Source organism: Muntiacus reevesi, chromosome 18 (genome assembly GCF_963930625.1).
Source record: "Muntiacus reevesi chromosome 18, mMunRee1.1, whole genome shotgun sequence".
Lineage (NCBI taxonomy): Eukaryota > Metazoa > Chordata > Mammalia > Artiodactyla > Cervidae > Muntiacus > Muntiacus reevesi.
This window is the reverse complement of record NC_089266.1, coordinates 19,185,345-19,194,536: the sequence shown is the minus strand read 5'-3', so window position 1 is coordinate 19,194,536 and position 9,192 is coordinate 19,185,345. Positions and strand designations below refer to the sequence as shown.

Genomic DNA, 9,192 nt, shown 5'->3' with positions numbered 1-9,192 from the left:
AGGGGGTGCACCGTTCCTGGAGGTACTGCAATACCAGGTCGATGCGTGGAGTGGACAGAGCAAGCTCCTATTCCAACTCCCTGCTCCAAAAATCCATTTAATATATTGTCCTCGGATAGAGGACGTATCAGATATTAAACTGATAAGAACAGATACTACACTTGATCTTAGCCAAAAGGCCGAGAAGCGATACCGAGTCAACCCCCCGTCGCTGTCACCGTCCTGCTGTCGAGCATGTTGCACTCAGTGTGACCCGGGTCCCCGCTCACTCCAGGGCGCCCTGCCTTTGCCTCGTTGACAGTGCTATGGCGGCACCACACCAGACTCTCGAACAGGCTTTATTCTCCACACTGTGAAAGAGAAATTCCGCATCGGCTGTAGCTTTGTCGTTCTCCGGCAGAAGCGCCATCTCGAATCTGCATGCCCCGCCCCCTGTCGCCAGGAAGGCGTGGCTCCGGCGGGACCGTGGCGCCCTGGGGACGGCCTCGGGGCTGCGGCAGGGGAGCTCGTCCTTGGTGCTGGGGGAGAGGAGAGACCCGACCGGAGCGGGTGCGGGGTGGGCGGCGAGAGGGACCTGTGAGAGCAGCTGTTGGCCGAGAGCTTTCCTGAAGACGAGGTCGCAAGGCTGACTCGCTCGAAACGGCCGGACTGCAGTGTGTTACACAGGCCTCCGCCTGCGGAGAGAGGGGCTTCGTAGGGTCGGGTGTCTGGAGGGGGCTCCCCTGCCAGGCGGAAGGCGGATGGCCCACAGCGGGGAAGGGAGGGGGCGTGTGGATGCGGAGGGCGGCGCCGGGCCGCGGGAGGGCTTCACTCCAACTCCAGCGCCCGCGTCCTTCGGTGCTTCTAGGAACCAATCCGACCCGGGATTCCTACCGAAAGTTCCCTCCGCCTAGGACCTCGTTTCCCTGCCCCTCCTCCTCAGCTGTGGGCTTCGCTGGTGGCTCAGATTGTCAAGAATCCGCCTGGAATATAGGAAACGTGGTCGATTCCTGGATCGGAAAGATCCCCTGGAGAAGGAAATTGCAACCCACTCCGGTATTTTTGCCTAGGAAATCCAGTGGACAGAGGATCCTGGCGGGTCACAGGGTCCCAGTCAGACACTACTTACACACCAAAAACAAGAAGAAACATTCTGTTGATATGAGCTGTCACAGACACTAGTCACATGGAGCCAGGGAACGCTGGGCAGGTGATTCCTCCGAATTCAGAGGTACCACTAAATCCTGAGGCACCAGAGAATTCAAAGGTTTCCACTTTCAAGTGGAAAACATTGGGATTTCAAAGATTTACTATTAGAAATTGTAACATATCTCTGCAATGTTGATATTAATTGCATATTGAAATATTTTAGATATCTTTTTTTTTTTTTTGGCAGGCATGTGTGCGTGGAGCAGGGCGGGGGGGAGTGTTTCCCAGGGTTTGCAAGAACCCTGAGGAGGGATGGGATGGAACCTTCCCTGCCTTGTCATTGAAAACATAGAGCTCTAACCACTGTCCACCAGAGAATGTCTGAAATATCTTGAGTTAAAGAATATATTAAACTTAATTTCACTCACTTCTCTTTATCTTTTTTTTAATATGCCTAAGAATGTTTGCAGGAGAGAATTCCCTGGTGGTTCAGTGGTTAGGCCTCAGTGCTTTCAGTATGGGAGTCCAGGTTCCATCCTTGGTTGGAGAACTGGGATCCCAGAAGCCACAGGCATGGCCAAACTAAAACAAACAAACAAACAAACAAAAAACCAGTTTGGTTATGTGTGTGACTCACATTTCTTGAAAGCACTGTTACAGATGGATGTGCTGAGAGGCTAAGTATCTTGCCTAATGTGAAAAGAAGTCAGGATTTGTATTCAAGCATCCTGCTAACCACTGGGGCCTCAGGTTTTTAAAATCAGGGGTCCTGATATTTTAACTGGGGATGATAAGAATGCCTCTCTGATGAGGGTACTTGTGAAGCTACATGAGGAAATGCAGCACATCGAAATGTCTTAATGAGTATATCTTAGGGAAAGTCACTTCTTGCCTGTGAAACAGAAATAATTCTATTTGACAGTCTTGCAAATGATCTACACCTACTCACCCTAACCCTTCCTATTTCACATCCCCCTCTCCCTGGTCTTGTATTTCTGTTGACTGCCAAGTGGCTTTGGCACCCATGATGCTCACATGGCATAGATACACATGTAGATTTGGACACGGACACATAGAATGTAGGTATATTCACAAACACACAGCCATTAGCGCTGTATTGTCTTTCACCTTGATGGGAAACCTTTTGTTTGCTGGTCTATTCTCAGCACCTATGGTAGTGCTCTGAATGTACTTGATTTTTGATGAATATGTGTTGAATGACTGGATGAGGGTCCAATGAGACAATGTATACTGTGCTCAGCCTGGATCTGACAAAGTCTTCAAATTTCTGAATCAGAAATTTTGAAAGGAGGCCCCAGCTCTGTGTTTATCAAGTCCTCCAGATGATTCTGACAAACTCCCAAATTTGAGCATGCACCCATTTGTGTGGGTCAAACAACATGGGTGACTTAACAGAAATCTATGACATCAAGAAGCTGAATCTGGGACTTCCTGGTGGTCCAGTGGTTAAGTATCCACCTCCGGGTACAGGGGACACACCCGGTCCACACCAGTTCTGGTCCAGAACTAAGATTCTCCCATGCGATGAGGCAACTACGTCTGAGTGCTCTGGAGCCTGTATGTCAAACTTAAGACCCCATACAGCCAGAAAGTAAACAGATTTTTTAAAAGTTGAATCAAACATGTAAGGTCTCTGGGGATCAGCCCCCTGTTGTGTAATCTCTAAAGAGTCCCTCAGCTTGGATAACTGGCCAGCATCGAGTTCCCTGCACAGACTGAGCCTGGCTCTGTCCCCTCAACTCACCTCTCTGTCTCTCTCTGGCGGGCTTGTTCCTCCCATCTGGCAGCTGTTAGCTGTTGCTCCCCGGGCACCGTCACCCTCTTGGGGCTCTGGCTGCTGTTTCTTGCTCATCACCCAAGCCCCTCCTGAGGCCATGGTCTCCCCAAGTGCCAGTCTCCTGTGCAGATGGATGCTGGAATCTGTCCCGTGTGGCTCTGTCTCCTAAGACACCAAAACCTGCTGCACCTGCCTCTTCACAACCTTCTCTGCCCTCCAGCCTCCTCCCGCCTCTGCCTTCCCAGCACCAGCTATTAGGCCCTCAGTAAAAGCATCAGAAACATCACTGAAATCAGATTTCCTGCTCAGAAAGTGTTTATTTACATCTGAACTTACCTCCTGGGGAGATTCCCACAGCGGCTGCTTTTCCCACCATACTGTCTGGTGTATCACACTGTCTGGAGGGCGGAGAAGGTTGTGAAGAGGCAGATGCAGCAGGTTTTGGTTACTTAGGAGACAGATCCACACGGGGACAGCGCCCTGCACCTAAATCTTGGTCAAATGCCCAAGAATCAATGGAAAAGGATTAAAGGAGACAATATGGGGAATTCATTCTGGCTTATACATGATTTGAACTTTGTGCTGCCCTGAACACCTTGCCTTATGTATCCAAAAGACAGAAGACACACTGGTCTTACTGGAGGCACTCTTCTCTTTGGAATGCTAAGGACTAATACAATCTCCTTCAGTGGTACTGACCTCTCCTTGTCAGTCAGTTACCTGTATAAATGAAATCCCAGTCAGTACAACTGACACACTGAGTTGAAAGCCCATCGTTTTAACCTAGACTCCAGGTGGATCTCAGTGACTCAGCAGGAACTGCTTGAAATCAGGAAACATGAACACTTAAGTAATGTTGGAGACAACCAGAGATGGAAGACAGGAAAGTCAAGCTAGTGTTCTAGTTTTGTTTTGAGGATGCCGTGAGGATAAACTGGGAAGGAATATTAAGTGGGAGCTTGGACTGCAGGGCAGAGGCGCTGTCTTTTGGAGAATGTGGCTCAGGTGGTAGAGCTGGGTTTGATCCACTCCAGTATTCTGAGTCGGACACAACTGTGGGCGGGGAGAAAGCACCCCTTCCAAGACTGCAGAGCTGAAAGGACTGTCTTTAAGAGACCTCAAGGCTCAAGTGAACCATATAAGGCTGCACTTTACCAGGCAGAGAAATGGAGAAATTCTTAAGGAACTGAACAGGTTTTTAAATTAAAAACAAAACAAAGCACACACACACACACACACACACACACACACACACACACACACACTAGAATGTTTAGAAAAAGAGAGTGAGGTTTTTAACTTCATAGTTTCCCCTCATCCAACTTAGTTATTTCTCACATAAATGCCAAGATCCCTTGTAAACTATAAGATCCCTTGCAAACTATAAGAAAACCTAAGAAAAGAAAAATTTTCTTAAAAACTTACTTTAACTGGAGGTTAATCACTTAAAAATATTGTAGTGGCTTTTCGCTGTACGTTGACATGAACCAGCTATGGGTAAAAGTAAACCTTATAAACTGACTCAATCCACAAGAGAAATGCACCAGTTTCTGCTTTTGGATACCATAGTTGTCCCCCAGGGGGTGCACCGTTCCTGGAGGTACTGCAATACCAGGTCGATGCGTGGAGTGGACGGAGCAAGCTCCTATTCCAACTCCCTGCTCCAAAAATCCATTTAATATATTGTCCTCGGATAGAGGACGTATCAGATGTTAAACTGATAAGAACAGATACTACACTTGATCTTAGCCAAAAGGCCGAGAAGCGATACTGCGGCACCGCCCGTCGCTGTCACCGTCCTGCTGTCGAGCATGTTGCACTCAGTGTGACCCGGGTCCCCGCTCACTCCAGGGCGCCCTGCCTTTGCCTCGTTGACAGTGCTATGGCGGCACCACACCAGACTCTCGAGCAGGCTTTATTCTCCACATTGTAAAAGAGAAATTCCGTATCTGCTGTGGCTCTGTCGTTCCCGGGCAGAAGCGCCGTCTCGAATCTGCATGCCCCGCCCCCTGTCACCAGGAAGGCGTGGCTCCGGCGGGACCGCGGCGCCCTGGGGACGGCCTCGGGGCTGCGGCAGGGGAGCTCCTCCTTGGTGCAGGGGGAGAGGAGAGACCCGACCGGAGGGGGTGCGGGGTGGGCGGCGAGAGGGACCTGTGAGAGGAGCTGTTGGCCGAGAGCTTTCCTGAAGACGAGGTCGCAAGGCTGACTCGCTCGAAACGGCCGGACTGCAGTGTGTTACACAGGCCTCCGCCTGCGGACAGAGGGGCTTCGTAGGGTCGGCTGTCTGGAGGGGGCTCCCCTGCCAGGCGGAAGGCGGATGGCCCACAGCGGGGAAGGGAGGGGGCGTGTGGATGCGGAGGGCGGCGCCGGGCCGCGGGAGGGGTTCACTCCAACTCCAGCGCCCGCGTCCTTCGGTGCTTCTAGGAACCAAACCGATCCCGGGCTTCCTACCGAAAGGTCCCTCCGCCTAGGACCTCGTTTCCCTACCCCTCCTCCTCAGCAGTGGGCTTCGCTAGTGGCTCAGATCGTCAAGAATCCGCCTGCAAGACAGGAAACACGGGCTCAATTTCTGGGTTGGAAAGACACCCTAGAGGAGGAAATGGAAACCCATGACAGAATTCTTGCCTAGGAAATCCCATGGACAAAGAGGAACCTGGCGGGTCACAGGGTCCCAAGGAGTAGGACGCTACTTAGCAACTAAACAACAGGAAACATTCTGTTGATCTGAACTGTCACTGCCACTAGTCACATGCAGCCAGGGAGAGCTGGGCAGGTGGTTCGGCCCAATTCAGAGGTACTGAAAGTGGAAAAATCACATGGATTAAAAAGACTTAGTATTAAAAATTGTAAAATATCTCTGTAATGTTGATATTAGTTACATATTGAAATGATATTTTCAGTTCAGTTCAGTCGCTCAGTCGTGTCCGACTCTTTGTGACCCCATGAATCACAATCCCATGAATCGAGTTGGTGATAGCAAACACCCTCTTCCAACAACACAAGAGAAGACTCTACACATGGACATCACCAGATGGTCAACACCAAAATTAGATTGATTATATTATTTGCAGCTAAAGGTGGAGAAGCTCTATACAGTCAGCAAGAACAAGACCAGGAGCTGACTGTGGCTCAGATCATGAACTCCTTATTGCCAAATTCAGATTTAAACTGAAGAAAGTAGGGAAAACCACTAGACCATTCAGGTATGACCTAAATCAAATCCCTTATGACTATACAGTGGAAGTGAGAAATAGATTTAAGGGACTAGATTTGATAGACAGAGAGCCTGATGAACTATGGAAAGAGGTTCATGACATTGTACAGGAGACAGGGATCAAGACCATCCCCATGGAAAAGAAATGCAAAAAGGCAAAATGGTTAAAAAAAAAAAAGGCAAAATGGTTGTCTGAGGAGGCCTTACAAATAGCTGTGAAAAGAAGAGAAGCGAAAAGCAAAGGAGAAAAGGAAAGATATTCCCATTTGAATGCAGAGTTCCAAAGAATAGCCAGGAAAGATAAGAAAGCCTTCCTCAGCGATCAATGCAAAGAAATAGAGGATAACAACAGAATGGGAAAGACTAGAGATCTCTTCAAGAAAATTAGAGATATCAAGGGAACATTTCAGGCAAAGATGGGTTCGATAAAGGACAGAAATGGTATGGACCTAACAGAAGCTGAAGATATTAAGAAGAGGTGGCAAGAATACACAGAACTATACAAAAAAGATCTTCATGACCCAGATAATCACAATGGTGTGATCACTCACCTAGAGCCAGATTGTGGATTCACAATCCTGGATTGTGAAATCAAGTGGGCCTTAGAAAGCATCACTATGAACAAAGCTAGCGGATGTGATGGAATTCCAGTTGAGCTATTTCAAATCCTGAAAGAGAATGCTGTGAAAGTGCTGCACTCAATATGCAAGCAAATTTGGAAAACTCAGCAATGGCCACAGGACTGGAAAAGGTCAGTTTTCATGCCAACCCCTAAGAAAGGCAATCCCAAAGAATGCTCAAACTACCACACAATTGCACTCATCTCACACGCTAGTAAAGTAATGCTCAAAGTTCTCCAAGCCAGACTTCAGCAATACGTGAATCGAGAACTTCCGGATGTTCAAGCTGGTTTTAGAGAAGGCAGAGGAACCAGAGATCAAATTGCCAATACCCGATGGATCATTGAAAAAGCAAGAGAGTTCCAGAAAAACATCTATTTCTGCTTTATTGACTACACCAAAGCCTTCGACTGTGTGGATCACAATAAACTGTGGAAAATTCTGAAAGAGATGGGAATGCCAGACCACCTGACCTGCCTCTTGAGAAATCTGTATGCAGGTCAGGAAGCAATAGCTAGAACTGGACATGGAACAACAGACTGGTCCCAAATAGGAAAAGGAGTACGTCAAGGCTGTATATTGTCACCCTGCTTATTTAACTTATATGCAGAGTACATCACGAGAAACACTGGGCTGGAAGAAGCACAAGCTGGAATCAAGATTGCCGGGAGAAATATCAATAACCTCAGATATGCAGATGACATCACCCTTACGGCAAGAAGTGAAGAGGAACTAAAAAGCCTCTTGATGAAAGTGAAAGAGGAGAGTGAAAAAGTTGGCTTAAAGCTTAACATTCAGAAAACTAAGATCATGGCATCTGGTCCCATCACCTCATGGGAAATAGATGGGGAGACAGTGGAAACAGTGTCAGACTTTATTTTGGGGGGCTCCAAAATCACTGCAGATGGTGACTGCAGCCATGAAATTAAAAGACACTTACTCCTTGGAAGGAAAGTTATGACCAACCTAGATGGCACATTGAAAAGCAGAGACATTACTTTGCCAATAAAGGTTCGTCTGATCAAGGCTATGGTTTTTCCAGTGGTCATGTATGGATGTGAGAGTTGGGACTGTGAAGAAAGCTGAGTGCCGAAAAATTGATGCTTTAGATATCTGGGGTTTTTTGGTGTGGGGGAGGGGGGGAGATGTGCCTCAGGATTTACAAGAACTCTGAGGAGAGATGGAATACCTGCCTTGTCTTTGAAAGCATGGAGCTCTAACCACTGACCACCAGAGAATTTCTGAAATATCTTGAGTTAAAGAACATATTAAACTTAATTTCAGTGCTCGCTTCGGCAGCACATATACTAAAATTGGAACGATACAGAGAAGATTAGCATGGCCCCTGCAAAAGGATGACACGCAAATTTGTGAAGCATTCCATATTTTTTAGGGAACACATGTAAATCCATGGATGATTCATGTCAATGTATGGCAAAAACCACTACAATATTGTAAAGTAATTAGCCTCCAACTAATAAAAATAAATGGAAAAAAAATAAACTTAATTTCACTTACTTCTCTTTATTTATTTATTTATTTTTGTATGCCTAAGAATATTTAAATTTACCTGCAGGAGGGAACTACCTGGGGGTCCAGTGGTTAGGCATCCATCCTTGGTTGGAGAACTGAGATCCCAAAGGCCACAAAGTGGCCAAAGTTAAAAAAAAACTTATGTGTGTGACTCACTTATTTCTTGAAAGCACTGTTTTAGATGGAAGTGCTGAGAGGCTAAGCATCTTGACTAATGTGAAAAGAAGTAAGGATTTGCATTCAAGCATCCTGCTAACCACTGGGGCCTCGGGTTTTTTTAAACCCGGGGTCCTGATATTTTAACTGTGGATGATAAGAATGCCTCTCCGATGAGCAATCTATCCGTGGAAATGCAAGCACATGGGAAAGTCCCAATGAGAACACCCTAGGGAAAGTCATTTCTTGCCTGTAAAATAGAAATGATTCCATTTGACAGTCTTGCAAACTATCTATATCTACTCGACCTGAGCCTTCCTGTTTCATATCCCCCTCTCCCTGGTCTTGTATTTTTGCTGGCTGCCAAGTGGCTTTGACACCCCAGATGCTCACATGGCATAGATACACATGTAGATTTGGACACAGACACATAGAATGTAGGTATATTCACAAACATACAGCCATTAGTGCTGTGTTGTCTTTCACCTTGATGGGAAAACTTTCGTTTGCTGGTCCATTCTCACCACCTATGATAGTGCTCTGAATGTACTTGATTTTTGATGAATATGTGTTGAATGACTGGATGAGGGTCCAATGAGACAATGTATACTGTGCTTATCCTGGGTCTGACAAAGTCTTCAAATTTCTGAATCAGAAATTCTGGAAGGAGGCCCCAGCTCTGTGTTTATCAAGTCCCCCAGATGATTCTGACAAACTCCCCAATATAAGAATGCACCCATTCG

General features: G+C 47.0%; 3 non-coding genes across 3 annotated transcripts; 1 reads left to right on the top strand and 2 right to left on the bottom strand.

Annotated features, from left to right (window-relative positions):
- Positions 1-191, bottom strand: LOC136150485 (U2 spliceosomal RNA). Its single transcript, XR_010659903.1, has one exon. It is a non-coding gene; the product is annotated as a U2 spliceosomal RNA (small nuclear RNA).
- A 4,313-nt stretch (positions 192-4,504) lies between these two features.
- LOC136150480 (U2 spliceosomal RNA) lies at positions 4,505-4,695 on the bottom strand. The gene has a single exon (XR_010659898.1). It is a non-coding gene; the product is annotated as a U2 spliceosomal RNA (small nuclear RNA).
- A 3,348-nt stretch (positions 4,696-8,043) lies between these two features.
- Positions 8,044-8,150, top strand: LOC136150350 (U6 spliceosomal RNA). The gene has a single exon (XR_010659785.1). It is a non-coding gene; the product is annotated as a U6 spliceosomal RNA (small nuclear RNA).
- The last annotated feature ends 1,042 nt before the right edge of the window (positions 8,151-9,192 follow it).